This window comes from Squalius cephalus (assembly GCF_949319135.1).
Source record: "Squalius cephalus genome assembly, chromosome: 4".
NCBI classification, from domain to species: Eukaryota; Metazoa; Chordata; class Actinopteri; order Cypriniformes; family Leuciscidae; genus Squalius; species Squalius cephalus.
The window spans coordinates 22,296,994-22,317,079 of NC_137125.1; positions in this window are offsets into that span (position 1 = coordinate 22,296,994).

The window sequence follows — 20,086 nt, forward strand, 5'->3', positions numbered from 1 at the left end:
CGCTCAGTCTCTCAGGACAATTTCATCTCACAGAATGATGATAATATCAGAAACTCTCAGTAACGGTGTTCATTTCGAGTCGGACAATAATGCCTACAGAGTCAGAGTTCTGTATAGAGATGGAACAGGTATAGTTTAGCAGTTTAATTACGGTTATAACGTATTTACCATCTGCTTGTATGTATCCACTATTAATAGCCTACAAGTCTGCTGTTTCGGACCAGGTCCGAATGATGATCAAAAATATACTGATGAGTTTAATAAAGTTTATTATACATCACACAAAAGATGAAGCGTCAGTTTTACTTCAGAAAATCACCGTAAGAGCTGAGTAAACAGTAAGTTGTAAGAAGTGCGCAAGTACATAAACGAATTTCTCTTTAAAAACAAAATAATTCCACCTCGTCTTCAGCAGCTGCCTCAGATTTCGGGAGTAAATAGAGAGAGCTATGTGGATTAATACATCCAGCCACACACAGGGCCGTTTCAAGATATTTGGGGGCCCTAGGCAAAAGAGTGAAGTGAGGTCCCAAGTCCTCCCTCAGGAAAAATGTTAAAATTCAGATGGTATTTCTTGTATTCTGGTGCATTTTAAGAGTCATGAATTACTCTGTAGTACGCTACACAAAGTGGCCACTAGAGTGTAGTAAAGGACACAGTGTCTTCAATGAGGCATTGTTGATGGGAATGACACAATTTGATTAATGTTTATTTTTGTCAAGGCAAAAACAAGGTAAAAAAAAAGTATAATTATTCATATTATTATAATCATTCTTAAGAGCTGTCTTCTCTTTATGCAGAGCAGTGTTTTAACCTTGAGCTATACAATTTATATTGAATTAAAAGAAAGGTATTAAAATGGTGTATAACACAAACTATTTTAACAACGTACAACAAGGATTTTTTGGTCAAAGAATAACCATACAAAATTAAGAGGTTTAGCAACGCTTGCGGACTTTAGCTCGCACAAAAGCAGTGACCAAATCTTCCATGTTCAATGACCTCCTTAAATTGCGCTCTATTGATATAAGTCCCAGTCCTCTCAGTCTTTCTTGGCTCATGGATGATCTGAGGTAAGACTTAATCAGTTTCAAAGCTGAAAAGCTTCTCTCTCCAGAAGCTACAGTGACAGGAAGTGTCAGAAGGAGACGCAGTGCTATGCTGATATTGCTGTACAAATCCAGCATGTCCTCACTGTAAATGTAATTCAGCATGTCTTGTGGGCATGTAGAGACGTGATCAGGAAAGGTATGGATGGCTGATCTGACCTCCAAAACTAAATCCTCTGCCTCAATGTCATGAAGCATCTTCTCTAAGGTTTTGCATTTCACTTGCAGTTTATTCTCTTCTACAGCTTGCCTCATGTTGTCTTTGGAAAATAGAAAACTGTACAGTGCATACACATCTTCCATTTTTGAGAAGCGGTCGTTGAGACTTCTAAGTGCAGTGTCTACTAAAGGGAGAAAGAATTCCCTTCTGAATGCCTCTTCTGGACTGTGTAGAGTTTCTTCTGCTGCTGAGTCAGTCAAAATGCTTTGGTGTTCTTTTCTGTCTCTTTGCAGGAAGTATTTTTTCAATCTTCAGTTCCTCTGCAATGTCCATTGCATCTGTTTGACAGCAAGACAACCCACTTTCTCTAAACTGCATAAGATAACCTCTCACACCTTCTGTTTCTCTTCTGAGTGTTTCCAGAGAAACATTTGGACTCTGCAGAAGTTTACTCATGTGGTTTATCTGGTACAAAATATTGTACCAGATAATGGTGCATAAAAGGAAACGCCATGTGTTCATTTCACTGTGCAAACTTTTGGCAGTGGACAATGTTTCAGCATCCCTCTTTTCAACAGCAAAAGTCTGAAGTGCAGACAGTGCTTCCAAAACCTCCGGTAGGTGGTAACGCAACACTTTAACACTGTCTATTCGAGCTTCCCACCTGGTTGTTGACAACATTTTTAAAGTCAACTGCGTGACATGTTGCTTGAGAACAGCCCACCGTTGCACTGAAGAGCTGAACAGATTGTAGAGTCGTTGGAGCAAACCAAAAAAGGACATGGACATAACAGATGATTTTGCTGCATCTGAAACAACAAGATTTAGTGTGTGACTGCTGCAGGGCACACACAGAGCTTTGCTGTTCATTTGCAAAATTCTGGCCTGCACACCTTGTTTGTGGCCCATCATGTTGCTCCCATTGTCATATGATTGGCCGCGACAGTCAGAAATGTTGAGCCCATTTTGCTGAAGGAAGCCTACTAGAGTCTCTGTTAGCCCTCTTCCGGTTGTGTCCTTAACATAAAAAAAGCCAACAAAATGCTCCGATATAGCTGCTCCAACAGATGTTTCACAGTTTACGATTCTAAGCACCAATGACAGCTGTTCCTTGTGTGACAGGTCTGGTGTGCAGTCCATTATGACAGAGTAGTACTTGGCCAGTTTAACTCTTCGCATTATTTCCTCAATGATTTTCTCTCCTACCAAATTTATAATCTCATTTTGAATAGTTGGACTTAGATAGTGAACTTTCATCTCTTTGTTTTTAATTCTTTTCAAATGTTCATTGAGCACAGAATCAAACTGACCCATGAGTTCAACCAGTGACAGAAAATTCCCATTGCGATCATCAAATGGTACATTAGATGTACCCCTGAGGGCTTGGTTTTGTTCAGCCAGGTGACAGATAATGGCTATGACTCTGTGTATAACTGCTTTCCGGTGTTCAATTTCAAGTTGCATGAGATTTTGGTAGGTTTGGTCGATGGCAGTTTGAGTTAGCAATCTTTTTTGTAGATCATGCCACTTTTTCATTGACTCTGAGTGTGCTTTTGTGTATTCATGTTCTTTAAGGTGATGTGCAAGGTTCTTCCATGCACAATAACCATGGGTGCTTAGAGCGTTGTCTCTTTTACTAAACAGTAAACAGGAAAAACAAAATACAGCATCAGTGCTCACAGAATACAGAAGCCATGACCTCTGGATTTTTTCCCCATTTTTCATCGTTATCTTGTAGTTGTCTTTTGTGAACCTTCTCGGTGGAACTTCAGCGTTTTTCGGAAAATCAAAGTCCACAATTTGAACTGGTCCATTTCTAACAATTTGACAATGAGTTTCATCATTTATTACGTCTGGCCACAACCCAGGATCAACACTGAGGGTTGCAGTAAGTGCAGCCTCTTCAGATTCAGGAGGAGTAGAGGTATCTTCTGCTGGAGAAGTAGAGGAGCTTTCTTCGGCTGGAGTGGTGGAGGTGGAGGTACCGTATTTTCCGGACTATAAGTCGCACTTTTTTTCATAGTTTGGCTGATCCTGCGACTTATAGTCAGGTGCGACTTATATATCAAAATTAATTCAGACTGAGATGAACCAAGAGAAAACATTACCGTCTACAGCCGCGAGAGGGCGCTCTAGTTGGCGGAGTTGTTCAGAAGCGACACCTATGATGAAGAAAATGATGTGGAATGAGATCGCGGGAGCTTGGTGAACTTGTTTACTGGTAACTTGCTTGCTGGACTCGCTGGCTTATGTTAATTTAGCCTATTCAGCCTCCCAGGTATATGTTCTTTATGCTATTGTGTAGCTGAATAACTGTTAATGTGTTGCGTTAACATACCGTCAGCCTGTTGTTCTGTGTGCTACTGTGTAGTTGAATAACTTGCCTTTCCTGATTAAATGTCTGTTCTTGGTCTTGGATTTTGTGAAATAAATTTCGAAATAAATGCGACTTATAGTCCAGTGCGACTTATGTTTTTTTCCACTTCATGACGCATTTTTTGACTGATGCGACTTATACTCCGGAGCGACTTATAGTCCGAAAAATACGGTAGTAAGAAGCAGTGGGGCGCAGTCAGTCTCAAACTGAGATGATGATTGACTGCTCCTGGCTGGGTCTCGAGAGTTGACATCTGAAGTTCCATTACAGCCTAAAAGAAATAGTTAAATACAGATTTTTAATAGTAGTAGTAGTAGTAATAATAATAATAATAATAATAATAATAATAATAATAATAATAATAATATTATTATTATTATTATTATTATTATTATTATTATTATTATTATTATTATTATTATTTTATTTTTTTTATTTTTTATTTTATTTTATTTTTTTACTAATTTTAATATAAGTAATTAAAAATAATTATTTTAGATGTGTAACATACCTTCAGCTTGTGAAGAGGTGGCATTATCAATTGGCACAGACAGGAATTTAAGCAAAGCACCTAATAAAGCAAAAAAAAAACAACAATTGGTGAACAGCCATACGTTTGTTATTCTCATTCTCATCATAGCATATCATGAAAGTGAAGTGTGGAGGATTCGATATTTACTTTACAGGAAAAGAATGTCACTTCCCATAATGCCACAGACAGTAACGTCATACGCAAAACTACCTGTTGCGTACGGTACAAAGTGTTGAGATGTGTTGATGGATAAGAATAGAAGGACAAACGCGAACGAAAAAGGGCATTTTTCTCCAGATGGAATAGAAACATCACCAACGGAAATTGATAGCCTGCGTACACCTAAAATGTAATTAACTTGATGGATTATTTTGTTTGGACCTAACTGCATGGGAGTCATAGGACCAGCTCATTTTGTTTGGAATTGACAGAGTTTTTAAAGTTTCTGCCACGGGCAGACAGCCGTCAAGAGTAAGTGACAACAGTTAACTAGCTTTTGCCTTTATAACGTTACGTTACATGGCAAAATCTCATGCGATCGTAATCTGGGCTCGTGCATCAAGAGGATTTAGCTCAAAGGAAGTTTTCTAGCTGTACGTTAGCTAGAACAGTTAAGGGGCGAGAAGTTGTCTAGTGTGTATTTTATGCTTAAATTCTGCAAACAGAACAAAGTTGTGTATGACTATTAGTTGAACTTTTTCACTAACAACGCTCACATCTACCATTGTGTTTGGTCACTGATGTCAAGGTTTATGTTTGCAGAGATGTGAAAATACGTCAGACAGTTGTATTTGGAGATAATAATGGTTTACTTACCGGTGTGTCTTTGCCGTTTTTCGTCTTCTTTCTTTCTCTGTCTTTTAGAAAATCCTGAAGGGTATGAGCGCTTCATGGTGACATTTTTAAATTTAAATGCCCGTGTGTGGGAACGACAGTTTCTCTTCCACTGACAGCTAGTGGGGGACCTGATGGGGGGTGCGCGACGGTGGATGTCACTTCAACATTACAGTGATTAGGGCACTCATAGTGTTTGTTGTTGCATAGGGGGAATCCCTCTAGTTTGGGGGCCCCTCTCACGGAGCAGTACTGGAGAGTGATAGCGCTGTCTCACTGTGGTGGTTTGTTTACGGTGGTTGATAATGTTTGACAAGGGCAGATACACAACCTAAACGACCGTGCGGCCATTGGGGGCCCCCTTCAGCTGGGGGCCCTAGGCAGCTGCCTACCTTGCCTACCCCATTGTGACGGCTCTGGCCACACAACACCTACAACGCTTGGGAGACATTCTCGTCAGTGCAGCAGCTGTGAACGCGATCATGGCAGGGCTATGTTAGAACGGCAGTGTCTGTCAACGCCCGTGGGCGGGGCCTGTATTAGTGACGTCACTAAAACAGCATTCTGAAAACAGGTCGTTGGGAGACACTGATGATGATTTATGGGGATTAATAAAAAAGGAGTGAGTGGATTTTTATCACTCTTGGGTGGTTGTGTACACACACTGCCAACACACATTTATGTCCAAACAGCATGCAAAAGTGAATTTTGCATAATACGGGACCTTTAACCCTTCAAAGTCAACTGACGCTCTAGAGCATCAAAGTGCGCACGCCTGACATATCTATTAATAGCTTCGGAATGGATTAAGGTATTAACTAACTTTTTTTCTATGAAAAAGCTGACATTCATCTGCGTAATAATGAGTAGACTGTGTTGACTTCCGCGAATGATAAGTCTTCTCTATTTGAGTGCAAATCTATAGCATTTTACCGCAAAACAGAACTGGTACTTTACCCTATCAAATGATATATAATGCTGTTGGTGTGTGAACCAATCACAGACCAATATAAAACAAACAAGGACATTATCAGGTGTCCTAGGAACGTAAAAAAGGGAGGGGTTTGGAATAAATCTTGCGCGTCTTCTCAGACACAATCTTTTATACGGTCTTTGGACACGATAAATTTGGATTACTGTGGAGATAGACGTTTTTGTACTGGTCAGATTTTACAGAAAATCAACATGGCCAAACGAAGATTCACTGCCGAGCAAGCTACTGCAATGATTTTTTTTTTGAGAGCGATGAGAGTGATAACGGATCTGATCCAGACCGATTTGATTCAGATGAAGAGGATCAAATTTTGGACGGAATCGATCCATTTGCGGAGTAAGTATGAAGGCAATATTGCTGATAATATATTGTCTAATATGTATTGTCATTTTTTTTAGTAAAATTATTTTATTGTCAGAAATAACGGTGCCGTAATCAAATAATGTGCACCATTACTATTAGTAAGTAGATTTAAAAATGCATGGGCCTTTGTCTGCTACATAAACGGTAGTACAGTAGCCTATTGCTAAAATTAGATTGCAGATTAGGCCGCAAGTTATGCCCTAAATTAATACATGATTAACTAACTTTATTTTTCTATGTACATTTCTGAAATGCACTTTCTGTAAAGCTGCTTTGAAACAATGTGTTTTGTGAAAAGAGCTAGATACAAATAAATTTGAATTCAAAACCGTCAAAATGACCGCCATGGCAGTTCTAGTGTTAACGGCCCCCGAATGCTTGTGACACACTGATGTCACGCTGTGACCCTCACTCGATGGCCCCATGGGCTTTTTTACGCACTTTTCACCTTTTTTCACAACTTTTGCACATTTCAATTTTTCAAGGTAATTGATTAGGCACACTTTAATCTACATATTATAACCTTTACAGAGACATGCAAATGCAAAATGTTGCTGTGCCAAAACAGCTGCAGGCCCTGAAACAGGCTCAACTGTAAATCTCCTCTTTATCTTTCTGAACATTTTTTCCATTTCAAATGCATTATTATGAAGAGCAGCTATGCTGATTATTTCCCATCTGCTTTTCTGTTGCGTCCTGAGGTAAATAGAGTTCGACGACTCGGACGCCCGTGAAGAGACAACTCGACATGATTAACTATTTTTTTATGTACATTTCTGAAAACTATTTTCTATAAAGCTGCTATACATATTTCTTTACTGTTTTAAAAATAAAAATTCCCTTAATCTATTGATTCCTTTCATTCTTTCTTTTATCAGTGCCAGTGCAATTACAGGCAGTTCCAGACTTTGATAATTTTATTTTATACTGTGCTTTTACAATACAGATCGTTTCAAAACAGCATTTGTTTTAAATTATTTTCACACAGCTTTCATGGGCCCAGAATAATTTGTTGCATGGATACCTGGAGAATCAGAAATGCAAGCATTTCATTTGTATGAAGGCAAGGCTTGTTTATTTATATAGCACATTTCATACTCCAGTGGCGCCTTTGGTTGATGGAAGATATAAGAATTTTCATCTGGGGAAACTGTCTGTTAATTTCACATAGGTTCCTCTTCATCGCTTTGACAAGCAGCACACTTTTCACACATCCTAAGTCGTTGCCTCCACAGTGAATCACGAGCACATTCAGAGACGTTCTTCCTTCAAGGCACTTTTTGAAGAAGGGAAGGAGGTCTCCACAGCACATGCCTCCCCTGCCAAACCACTGGACTTGGGAAGCCAGTCCAAGGTTGGTGCTTATGGTCTCTCTTGCTTGCTGTTGGCCACGTCTAATATAACTATCACAGATAATCCATGCTCTGTGCACACCTGATAAAAAAGATTACAATACAAATGATTAACTCATTCAGTAGCTGCATCACAATAAACTTTATACATTTCAAGGCCTTTCTTTAACATGGACAGCTAAAGCTCACAATCTTAAAATCTAGGGCTGGTCCATGATTTAAACATCTACAATTTTCCAACGAACATACAATAACATTTAAACATTTGTGTATTTTGAAATGAGATTGCCACTACATGCATTATTTGTGTGTTAAACGCAAGTGTTAAAATATATTTAAATCAAATATTTCAAAATAGGTTGAGCAGAAACATACCTTTCTTTTGAATAGTGGATTTTCTGCTGTGTTGAATGTGAACTGTTGACTTGACTTTGCTAAAAAAAAGTAAAAAAACATAATAATGTTTAACAGTTGCAACATGTCACAGGTCGGGGTGGAGCGCCAGCGGGCCGCCCACCCCTTCGCTTGCGTGCCGCCCCTGAGGAGCTGGCCGTGGACACGAAGGAGACAGACACAGAATTAAAAATAAATGTTCTTTATTAAATAAACAAAAAGTTGCTTAAGTCTCTTCAGCATTCTCTTCTTTTGGAGAGCAGGTTCTTCACTGAACTCAGACAGAGAGTGGAGGATACGTATATCTCACAGCATTAGCAGGTTCTTCTCACAGCACTAGCGGGCTCGTCACTGGACTCGGAGAGTGGAGGAAACGTATAACTCACAGCATTAGCAGGCTCTTCACTAGCCTCAGGCAGAGAGTGGAGGATACGTGTAACTCACAGCATTAGCAGGCTCTTCACTAGCATTAGCAGGCCCTTCACTAGCATTAGCAGGCCCTTCCAGCATTAGCAGGCCCTTCCAGCATTAACAGGCTCTTCCAGCATTAGTAGGCTCTTCACTAGCCCCAGGCAGAGAGTGGAGGATACATGTAACTCACAGCATTAGCAGGCCCTTCCAGCATTAGCAGGCTCTTCCAGCATTAGCAGGCTCGTCACTAGCCTCAGGCAGAGAGTGGAGGATACGTGTAACTCACAGCATTAGCAGGCTCTTCACTAGCATTAGCAGGCCCTTCCAGCATTAGCAGGTTCTTCCAGCATTAGCAGGCTCTTCACTAGCCTCAGGCAGAGAGTGGAGGATACGTGTAACTCACAGCATTAGCGGGCTCTTCCAGCATTAGCAGGCTCTTCCAGCATTAGCAGGCTCTTCCAGCATTAGCAGGCTCTTCACTGGACTCAGGCAGAGAGAGGAATGGATACGGGTAACTCACAGCGTTAGCAGGCTCTTCACTGGACTCAGGCAGAGAGAGGAATGGATACGGGTAACTCACAGCGTTAGCAGGTTCTTCACTGGACTCAGGCAGAGAGAGGAATGGATACGGGTAACTCACAGCGTTAGCAGGTTCTTCACTGGACTCAGGCAGAGAGAGAGGAATGGACAGCTGCGACTGCGAGTGAACAGCAGAAACAATTCCCACACTCGCATATCCACCACACACTGTAAGGTTTTACTCGTGCTCATTTCCACAATAAAACTGCAATTCAACAGACTCACGGTGCAACCAAGGCTTCCGCCCGCAATCCAGCCGAAGTTTTCTCTGTCTCTCTCGTTCTCTCTCTCTCACGGCCTCCCTCCGCATCCGCTCACGTGCTGCGTGCCTCACATATCCTCTCTCCTCTCTCGCCGATCTCTCCTGCCGCATGCGTGCGTGCGTGCGCCCCCGAGATCCTTCCACGCTCCCCCACCTCCTTCAGATTCTCAAATCTCTGTTTTTATTCCCTCCAGAATTACTGTCCCAATCTCCACCGCAATCAACTCCGATTTGATGCAGCTGCCGCTAATTTCCCTTGTTTACCTTCCCAGTCGGCCATGACAGCGAACCGGAACCGGCCTGGTGTTACCCCATAAGTGCTCCCCAAGGGAAACACGCACTGATTTTTTTTTTTTTTTTTTTTGGGTTCCGCCTTCGTCACCCGGTGACAAACATCTGTAGAATAACTGGTTCAAAATGCTGAACTTACCTCATGTTAAATCCAAATGTGGTTTAAGTAGGGAAATCCAAAAACGTAATCCAAGTCACAGGCAAAAGTCAAACACAGGAAGGCAGTCCAAACTCAGACAAACAAAACAGACAAGGGGCAGAGGCAAAACGGGTAATCCAGTGAACCGAGCTAAATCCAAAAACCAAAAGACGAGAGACGAGTAACCAGAACGCTCAGAAATGCAGTATAAATAAAGCAAGACTTCGCAGTGAGTGAGTGTGAAAACCAGGCTATTATAGTGTGAGTTAAACAAGGTAATGACACACAGAGGTAAGGGACCGTTCGGTATTTATGGAAAGGACCACCAGAGGAAAATAGGGGAGGGTCATGTCTTTTTATTCTTTGTTGAGGGGAGGGTCATCCAACTTTTTTTAGTCTAGGGGGAGGGTCACCCAACTTTTATATTCATGAAAACAGCAACATTTCAAAGTGGCTTGTTTGCTGCATATCTTTTACATGTAGCTCCATGTTGCTCTCGCGGTATCAGCCCCCCATCTATATCAGATGGGTCTGACCCAACAAAAATCCAGTTTGGCGCTGTTTGACAGTGTACGCGCACTTCAGTACGTGCTCAGAAAAAGAGTATCATGTCAGAACAGAACGCCAATGAAATGTTTACCCGGCAAAGTTTTAAAGCACGAGCAAATAATGAACTTTTGTGATTGCGAATAAGTGCACAGTGTCCTGTGAGTGTAACTCTACCGCTGCATTAACATGTGATGTGAATGTACGTCGAGTTTTACAGTATTGGGACTGAGGCACCAGAACCGCAGCTGATAGAATGTGCGCTGTAGCGCGATACTACCATATTTTGTTTCCACAATAATGTTAGAGTAAATATACTGAAATTGCCATCCCTCTCTGGAAATTGTGATGTGTAAGATGTAGGGCTACCACATCTTTAAATTACTAGTGTTATTTAAGTTAACATAATAAAATACGTAGACCTACACCAAAAAACTAGTTGAGGATAAATTCGTTAAAATTGGGCAATTCCAGCGTTATGGACGTGACATTTGCAGTCAAAACTTGAAATATATATTCTCAGAAAATGCATTTAATACCAATATATTGAAACATCTGTTAATATATCCATACTCCCTTAATAAAGGAGTCAAGACATTAGAAAAATATCAGTCTACACATGCGTTTTATATTTAATATGAGGGAAATACACGTGACGTGACACAAAAAATCTTTAACTTTTAGGTGGCAAAATATTTTTTAGTAATTCTATGAATTACACTGCGCAATTTATGTGAAGAAAAAAAAAAATATAATAATAAGGGCGTGACAGTTCTCCATTACGGACATGACTGCTCTGAAAGCGACTTTAAAAAAATCACAGAGACCTCAAACAGAAAGCACAAAGCCTGTCTTTAAAGTGAATTTCGTTTTTTATTAATTGTATCTTAATTTTAATCAATGTTTCATCAACCAATTGATTTAATAAATAATAAGTAAATATAGTATCATCTTCAATCATTTTGGAGGGTCATAGAAAAATTTATTGCTGGCGAAGGGAGGGTCATGTATTTTTTGACTACAGATCTCAAAACTCCTCCGGTGGCCCCTTAAATAAAAAACGAACAGTCCCTAAATGTGACATAATTGTTCTTTCCTCCGGGTGTTTGTAGGTGTTGGGTCTGTGTGTGGTTGCTTGTTTGTTGCCTAGTAACCAGGAGCCGGTTGCACCAACAGGGCTTTACTAAGCCTGGTCCTAACTGCTAAGTAGGTCTTAGTTAAGACCAGTCTTTAGAGTTGACTTAACGTCAGTTGCACCAACCAAACTTAAGCCTAGGCTTAAATAGATGCTGGACAGCATCAGCTGCAAATACAAATATGACAATGTAAGTTGATTTTATTTCTCTCTCTCTGTCTCACTCACACAGGCAGAGTAAAAAGACACTTCCAGATTTTATTCTCACTACATCAAAACTTATCTATACCATGTCTCTCATTATTTAAAATCATTGTAAATAACAAACTGCTGCGGTGGCTCTAAAATTATTTTACTGTACATTTCAAGTAATGAAAATGACACCCCAAACAGTGAAGAAAATAACGTTGCCGTTTGGTCGGTGAAGATTAAGAATTATTTACCAGTGTTGAAAGTATTGGGAAACACAAAATACAATTTCCGCAGATAAGTTTGCAGCTGTGGTCTATGTATTGAATGGAAATGCACAATTTTGCTCCTGCCCGCCAATTACACCCAATTTGGTGCTAACAGGCTCAGAAAACACTAAAACTAAAACTGACTAATTTTGCTGCTGGGCCTACTTGGAAAGCTAAGAGCTCACAGATAAGGTGTGCTCAACATATCAGTGTCACTAAAATTACGTCATCATAAGGCACTTGAGGTGGATCATAAACATTAATTAGCCTTCATACCAAGCACTTTTACCTATAAAAACTATTTTAACAGGAACTTATTGTAAACATAACCTTACTTTCTTGCCGAGTTTGGGCATTCCAGCCTCCTTAACATAACGTTACACTATTTAACGCCACTCCCATTTATTGCACACAGTAATGAACAAAGTATGTGAGTGTGGCAACAATTTTTATTTGCTTTGTTGAAAAGCGTAGCGGTTACATATAAAAAACTGGGTTATCCATCACCACAGATTGTCCGAAAACACAAAATCTCCCCTCGGCCCACCGTCTAATAGGCCTACACTTTGAATTTGATTTTTTTTTTCCAGGGTGATGTCAACTTCCCGGATTTGTATGGTTCTGGGTCCACGCCAGAGGGTGGCTTTGTCCTGCTGGTAATTCATCTTACATTCACGGAGATGCTGCAGGTGTCAAATCGGCGGTGGTCTGGTCTCCCCTATGCGCAAATGAGCAGTAATCTGAATTCTTCATGCAGTTTTTTGAGCGCCAGGAAATGACCTTTCAAAATAAAGCGTTGACTATTCAACATTAATGCTTACTGATGATTTTAATTTTACTAAACATCACAAACCTTCCAAACCTCCAAATATTTAAAGTGCATGGTAGCAGAGAGGTCTACATGTTTTGTACAGAGTTCTTGTTGTTTTAATAAGCTGCACCAATCTTTATATGTATACGTTAATACAACTATTAATACATGATAATACATTATCATGAATGGGAATATACACATACACAGTGATTTTGTTTTATTTTTTTTACATAAAATACAAAACATCACATTTACAGCATGTGCAACTGAACATAAGATTTAAGGCATCATTACATAAGCAGCAAAGGCCTTTCAAACAACATGACTATAACTTACTAATTACAACAAATAATCATATACTTACACTTAAGTCTAACATACAACAGTTACTCGTATAAAGTGAAGAAGCTTTCATTACAAGCAATAAATGCAATTGTGCAGCTCATGATTGCCCCAGCACTCCACAAATGTACAGGTATACCCAACCAAAAGCAAAAGAGAAAATACATAAACTCCATTTGTGAGGGTTAGTGCAAGTGTTTATTGCGTTTATGTTTGGGCTACTGTCACAGGTCGGGGTGGAGCGCCAGCGGGCCGCCCCTGAGGAGCCGGCCGTGGACACGAAGGGAATGGCAGATACAGAATTCAAAATAAATATACTCTTTATTAAATAATAAAAACAATCTTAAAAAGTCTCTTCGGCATTCTCTTCATGCATCTCAGCACCTTCGGACAGAGAGAGGAATGAACATGATTCACAGCTTCCGCGTTCTCTTCAGCGTTCTCTTCAGCGTTCTCTTCGCGTTTCTCAGCACCTTCAGACAGAGAGAGGAATGAACATAATTCACAGCTTCCGCATTCTCTTCAGCGTTCTCTTCGCGTTTCTCAGCACCTTCAGACAGAGAGAGGAATGGACATAATTCACAGCTTCCGCGTTCTCTTCTTCAGCGTTCTCTTCGTGTTTCTCAGCACCTTCAGACAGAGAGAGGAATGAACATAATTCACAGCTTCCGCGTTCTCTTCTTCAGCGTTCTCTTCGTGTTTCTCAGCACCTTCAGACAGAGAGAGGAATGAACATAATTCACAGCTTCCGCATTCTCTTCAGCGTTCTCTTCGCGTTTCTCAGCACCTTCAGACAGAGAGAGGAATGAACATAATCCACAGCTTCCGCGTTCTCTTCTTCAGCGTTCTCTTCGCGTATCTCAGCACAGCATTAGCCAGCTCTTCACTGGACTCAGGCAGAGAGAGGAATAGATACGTGTAACTGTAGTATAATGGGAATGGTTCAGGTGAAGTGAGGGGTTTGGTGAGCAAACAGAGTCTCGGTCAGAAGACGTCAGATGATATGGAGTGATGATGGAAGCAAGGAGAAGGCAAGGTTTATTGCAACACCAGTAGTAGTTTATTTATTGTTACGGTTGTCTTTGATTGAGATGCATGGTTTGTGTGCTGCAGAATTAAATAAAGAGATAACAATCAACAATTAATTGACAGTTGTCAATCCACAAATTAAACAATACAAATAAACAAAAAGGATATGAATTTACTAATCACAACTAAACAGGCTGTTAAAACATGAATCAAACAATCGTCCCACATGGTTCATGGCACATGTCTGGCAAACAAAGAAATCAACCAACAGTGCACATGTTAACAGTTGACAGTAAATCATAAAAAAGACAATCAAATGGAAACAAATTAACTCACGTTAACTGATGAAGACACACACAGTATACATCAGAGTGCCAGGAGAAAGTGCAAAGAGTGAGCCAAAAGGTGCAAAAGCAATTTATAGACAACAGGTGAGGCGGGCGTAGTCAGATGGCAAGTGGGAAAGTATCTTGGAAAGAGCGAAATGGAGTAGAAAGGGAATGGAATGGCCAGAGTCTTTTCATAGCCGCCCCGGAATTGGGATCAATTCCTCCTGATAAAAAGACTCACTCGTCTACCAGCTCAGGAAGCACCATCAAACGTGACACTGGTCTTGTGTAAATCCGACTGCCAACTTGGACGTCCACTGACCGGACACGACCATCCCTCCCAGTGGTGACGGTGGTGACACGCCCGGTTGGCCAAGAAGCCCGAGGCAGTTGTGGGTCAAAGATTAGAACTGTCTTCCCTACTTCGAGATTCTGGACCTCCCTCAGCCACTTCCCTCTAGGTTGCAGGTTAGGCAAATAGTCACGAATGAATCGTGTCCAGAAGTGGTCAGCTAAAATCTGACTATGACGCCACTTCCTTCGCCCAAGGAGCTCACTACTGACAAACATGGCTTGTGGCAGAGAGGCATCACGCCGCCCCATCAGGAGCAAATTGGGAGTGACCGGATCAGGATCCGCAGCATTGGAGGAAAGATAACCTAAAGGCTTAGAATTCATGATGCCTTCTACCTCGATCAGGACAGTTTGAAGGACAACTTCGGAGATGGTTTGCTTCCCAAGAATCACTCGCAGGGCATTCTTAACTGATCTGATTTCACGCTCCCAGACTCCACCGAAGTGTGGAGCCCCTGGTGGATTGAAGTTAAATGAAATCTGCTGATCGGCTAAGTGTTCCTGAAGCTTAGGTTCCATCTCCTGGAAGCATTTACTCAGTTCTCTGTCTCCAGCACGGAAGTTTGTTCCTCTGTCTGCCCAGATCTCCAAGGGCTTGCCACGACGGGATATAAAGCGACGGAGAGCTAGGAGAAAGGAGTCAACATCCAAACTTCCGAGCAAGTCGAGATGTAAACAACGAGTAGTTAAGCACTTAAAGATGATTCCCCATCGCTTCTCTGTTCTACGGCCCTGGTGGATAACAAAGGGTCCAAAGCAATCTACCCCAGTGGACCAGAATGGTGGTTTAAAGAGACGCAGCCTCGCTGGGGGCAGATCAGCCATCTTCGGTACTTCAGGAGAGGATTTCCATCTCTGACACTCCCGACAGCTATGCTGATGTTTACGGATAGCTGGTCTTCCTCCCATGATCCAATACTTGCGTCTCAATTCTCCAAAAACCCTCTCTGGGCCCGGATGCAGCAGGGACTCATCATAGTCCTTAATGATGAGCTGCGTAGTAGAATGCTTCGGGTCTAGAATAATTGGGTGAATGATGTCGGGATCCAAGTCCTGGGATCGACGGAGTCTTCCTCCTACTCTCATCAGCCCCACATCTGGATCCAGTTCAGGAGACAATGAGAGGAGACGACTCTGCCTACGGAGAGGTTTCCCTTTCTGGAGAGCGTCAAGTTCTTCAGGGAAACATGATGCCTGAGCTTGCTGTAAGATTAAGGTTTCGGCTGCTGCTCCTTTGGAGACTTGGTCTGACTGAGTTCGTGCCTGCTCAATGGCGACGATTAAGTCACTCCAGTTTCGATACTGGGAGACATCTGGTAAGATACAGGTAGCAGAAACATTCAGACACAGAACAGCTTTCTTCAATTCAGTACTGTCTGCGAGTGGTGATGGTTGGGCAACAGTAGGGGCAACTGGCCAGCAATTTTCAGGCTTCTGCAAGAAGAGCGGCCCAGTCATCCAGCAGTTGGGTTGAACCAAATCACTCAGTTTCTTGCCTCGGGTCAGGGCATCCGCTGGGTTGTTTGAGCTGTCGACATATCTCCAGTCATCACTGTCGGTGAGTTCCTGGATTTCTGCGATCCGGGTGCCGACGAAGACCTTATAGTGGCACGACTCGGATTTCAACCAGGTCAACACCGTTGTGGAGTCACTCCAGAGGGTAGTTTGAGCTAACGACAAGGTAAGTTCCGACCTCAAAGTCGTGGCTAACTGTGCCCCTAATAAGGCAGCACTCAGTTCAAGTCGGGGTATTGACAACTGTCTCTTCGGTGACACTCTGGAACGGGCCATGATGAAGGCCACATGAATGTGATTTTGATTGTCCTGGACACGCAAATAAGCCACAGCACCATAGGCCCGTTCCGCGGCATCACAGAAGACATGAAGCTCTCGGTATATACCCGACTGGTCCGCACAAGGGGGCACATAACAGCGGGGCAGTCTGATGCTGGGGAGCTCCGACAGTTCCTGTTCCCACTTTAGCCATTGATCTGCTAATACGGACGGAGTGATAGGGTCATCCCAACCTTGTTTGAGTTTCCACAAGTCCTGCACCAGCACTTTAGCCCGGGTGGTATAAGGTAAGATGTACCCTAATGGGTCATATTGACTGGCAAGAGTGCGGTAGATGAGACAGAGTGTGGGAATCCTGATTGGCATCACCCTGTGTTTGTATCCCAGGCTATCCGGAAGGCAGCACCAACACAAGCCTAGGGTGGATTCTTGAGGATCAACACCCAATTGAGAGAGCCACAAGTCAGTGCTCACAGATCTTGCCTCAGGGGAAAGATGTTCTACCACACTGGAGTCATTACTCGCCCACTGACGGATTTCGAATCCTCCTTGAGACAGTGTAGCGCGAAGTTTGTCCAATAGAGCTTTGGCGGTGGCTGATGTATCAAAGCTCTGCAGACAATTGTCAACATAGAAAGCTCTTAGCACTGAGTTCAACACTTCATGGTCACTCTCAGGGTGCTCCTTCACGTGACGTTGCAGGGCGTAAATGGCGCAGCAAGGACTGCAAGCTGTGCCAAAAGGTAACACTTGCCACTCATAGGTTTTTGGGGGAGTTGTCTTAGCCATAGCTCGCCAGAGGAACCTGAGTAATGGCCGGTCAGCAGGGAGTAGATGCACTTGGTGGAACATAGATTTTATATCACCACTGATGGCCACACTATGCTCACGGAAACGGAGGAGCACACCAAGAAGAGAGGGACCGAGAGTTGGACCAGGAAGAAGACTACTATTCAGGCTGAGACTATGAAGCTGGAAAGAGCAGTTGAACACCAGTCGGTGTTTCCCACTGGCTTGTTTGATAACATGATGTGGGACTAGCCAAGATTCTGACCCTGGCTGGTCATCTTTGGGATCCACCTCCTTCACATACTCCATATCAACGAGCTTCTGAATCTCCTGGTGGTAAATCTCAATTAGCTCTGGGTCCTTGTTCAGTCTGCGCTCGGTTCCCCGGAGCCATGGCAACAAAGTATGGGCTGAGGAGGATAACCTAGGACTGTTGGGTGCTCTGAGCAATGGGGTAGCATACCGCAAGACCTCACCTACTTCTTTGACAGCAGTCTTAGTCTCAAGCAGTTCCAGGCAATAATGGTCTTGTTTAGATCGGGTTACATCCTTCTCCTTACGGTGTGGGAAAGAATCCAGTCTCCACAGTCTCTCCACATTCTCCATCAACTCCGCAGTAGCGGGGCAGGATACACGGTCACAGATAGTAAACAAAGCTTGTACATCTGAAGGAGGAGATCGAGGTAAGGCATTGGATGGGCCTTGAACAGCCCATCCCAGGGCAGTATGAATGGCGATAGGTCCCCCATAAAGTCCAATACGGACAGGCTCTTTGGGCACCAACAAGTGGGAATGATCTGAGCCTATTAGGATTAATGGCTGAGCATGGACAAAGTCTGGTAAGGGTAAGCCTCGCAAGTGGGAATATTCCCTCTGCAGGTCAGAGGCACAACAAGAATGCTCAGCCAAATTGAGGACTGGGGCAGTAAAGGCATTGGCTATATGAAACCTAATCTTCTTCCTCTGGCTCACAGGGGAGATATAACAGGAGATGGTCTCACCACTCATGGGAATTACTTCATGTCGCACAGTTCTGAGATTAAGGGTCTCTTTTGGCCCTGTAAGTTGTAGCTGGGACGCTGCTGAGGTCAGAATGATTGTTCTTTCTGAACCATCATCGAGTATGGCATACGTCTTCAGCCTCTTCCGGCCATTGATTAGTAAGACCGGAACTACCTTCAACATCACCTGAGGCGATCGGTTTTGCTGATCGATGTACAGTGTGTTGTCAATACAGGGTGCACGGACGAGCACATTGAGAATGTCTGCCGTAGCCAATTTCTCTGGGCTTTGTGGGTATGTGGCCAGTTGACGTGCAATGCTATGCAGAATGGTGAGATGCAGTTCATTGCAAATGTTGCAAGGCTTTTTTAGGGTGCATTTATCCGGCTTATGGCAGCGGGCACATCTGTAACAACGATCATTCTTCTCTATCCAAGTTCTCAGTTCTGATGGACTGAACTCCTTCACCTTTGGACAGGTTCCCAAGAAGTGGTTGTTATTGTTACAGTATGGACAGAAAGGTTGGAACTTGGGTTTACCAAGGATGGTCATCCCTTTCCCACGGCCTCCTTGGACACTAGGCTGTCTTTCCACAGTGGCTGTGTTGCTTAGGTACATAGTGGTAGGCATCACCTTTCTCACTTGGCTCTTTTGAACTGGTTCTCTTCTCTCAATTGAGGCAGGGACAAAGACTTGTTGGGCAAGACTCTTGGCCCTGGCTTTCACCTGGAGCCAGTCAGAGAAGTCTTCCAAGGTATATGTTTGTTCTGCACCATCTCTAAGGATGCCACGATTCAAACAGTGCTCAACGAAACTGTCCCGATAATTAAGGGGGAGCTTGGTTAATAGCTTATCAACATGAGAACCACACCGTAATTCACTTCCACCTGCTCCGTCCACCGATCGCAGCATGCCAATCAATGACTGTACAGAAAGAGCAAATTCCTGGAATGCATTGCTATCTCCGAATCTGACAGGTGGTGAATGAAGGATGCTGGCTAGTTCACTTTGGACCAACTGCCGTGGCTGGCCATACTTTGCCTTAAGGGCAGCAAGAGCAGATGTGTAGGGAGTTGAGGCATGCATATAAGACTTGGCTAGTTTGTACGCAGTAGGCAGCCTCAAGTGGTCCATTAGAACCTGGAACTTATATTGTTCAGAGAGGTGAGCATGGATATCTAACAGGTTTTCCAACGCCATCTTAAGCAAAACAAAGTCACTTTCTCTTCCACTCTCAAAATAAGGCAGTCTTGGCTTGGGGATGCCAAAAGCAGTGGCTACTAACAGCTCCATGATACTGGCTCCCTCTGATGTCCTTTCACTGGACTTCTGTAATGAAAGAGGTGCGGACGTATCAGGAACTGGATCTGAGGGTCTTTTACTCTGGGAAGGACGAGGTGCGGTCCGCACTAAATGGATGAACGAAGGAGGTGAGGGAGTTGCCTGCTCTGGACTCGACCTCTGAACTGCTGGGTGGCTCCCTTGAACAGGATGGAGACAGAAGTTGGATGACCAACACAACAAGCTTGTTGCTCGGAGTACAGATCGACAGGTTCACCTGAATCCAAAACTCTAGAGCTCATTGAATAAGGAGCCAGTTCTTGAGGTGGCGGAGCAGGTGAATGTTCTGTGGTCACTTCTCCAGTGAATGAGGTTATCAGCCGAGCCTCTTCTAATTCTCGTTGAACCTTCCGCAGT